Here is a 1,449-nt window from a genome sequence, read left to right as displayed (position 1 = left end):
AATCATGTCTTACACCAACTAATGTACTAGACTTCAGGTTTAATTACAGTTATAACTTTATTTCTAGACCCTAGGTCCATCATCATACAAATTGTAGCCTATATTATAGGCATACTTAAACCTATACTATACATATCATTAGAAAATACAATCCAATAACTTGGAAAGCAATGAATGCTATTTGTACTACATTGTACGATTATTACTCAATTACCAGTAGTTAGGATGATTTCTTGATCGTCAGATCAGCTGGACCAAAAGGACTTACTTTCTGACCTATGGAGCAGAGTTTCATTGTAAGAGATATTTGGAGGATGTTGGATGACATTTGCTCAGTTACCACAGTTTAGGATGGCTAATGCTAGTAGAGGTAATGCTTAAAACGTCAGCGGTTTGCACAACTGAATATGGTAGCTAGATGTTTGAAAACTCAACTGAAAAGGCGCTGTGGCCCTTTCTAAGCTATCAAGTGATATTCTTTGCCCAAATATCATCAGAAAGTTAGTCTGACTCAGATTCACACACAAGTTGATGTTCATGTGAAGAATAAAAATACTTTTGTCCACCGTACAGTTTGTCTATTGCATTTGCATAACATCTAGAACTTATATATTGTTTATAGTTTTTATTCTCCTCTACTACGAACTGTTATTAAATAAGCAATGTATGTTAAAATGAAGAGTTCATAACTCTGACATCAAACACATAATAACATGTTGAATGATCCTATGTAAAAAGTATTGGCTTGCACACTTTGAACCCCACCCCTGCACTTAGGGATAGTGGGAGGTTTTATCAGAAAATGTTGCAAAGTAATTCCGAATGTCTCTGAAACTATCTGAGCTTGTACGAAGAAAGAGACTGGACAAAAATGTAAACACACAGCGAAAACAAACTTTATTTTCAACCGAAAACAACAATGTATTTATTGGTTTAACACAAAGGACAACTAACTGTCTTTACTGGAAATGTTTGCTCGTAATCTTAATGTAGAGAAAGCTGTAATTGTTCCAAAATCACTATCAATCTGTCTGTAATTCTGTCCCATTCTTGGAAAACATCACATTATGTACCTAAAACTATAACGTCACATTTTCCCAGGATGACAAGTGCTATCCAGTTGACTGTTCATTGCCATTAGGAAATAAGGGAGATTATAACTATGAAATATAAGCTATCTTTCTAATGAATAAAATTGTTGTCTAAGTACAACTACACAGCTTTCTTCCCTCACTGACAGACAAAGTTTTACCTCCAGTGAATAACAAGAACAATAGGTTTTCTAAGAACTTATGAGTAAAAGTAAAGAAGTGTGTAAAAAGTAAAGAAGTACAATTTTGAAAGCATATACGGTCAGTTTGCTAGCTGAATTCATATATCTAAGTTAATTGTAAAGAAAATAGCAAAATAAAAATAAGCTGATAATATGTGTATGTATGTATGTATTAT

Source organism: Limulus polyphemus, unplaced genomic scaffold (genome assembly GCF_000517525.1).
Source record: "Limulus polyphemus unplaced genomic scaffold, Limulus_polyphemus-2.1.2 Scaffold418, whole genome shotgun sequence".
Classification (NCBI taxonomy): domain Eukaryota; kingdom Metazoa; phylum Arthropoda; class Merostomata; order Xiphosura; family Limulidae; genus Limulus; species Limulus polyphemus.
This window is presented reverse-complemented; position numbering follows the sequence as displayed.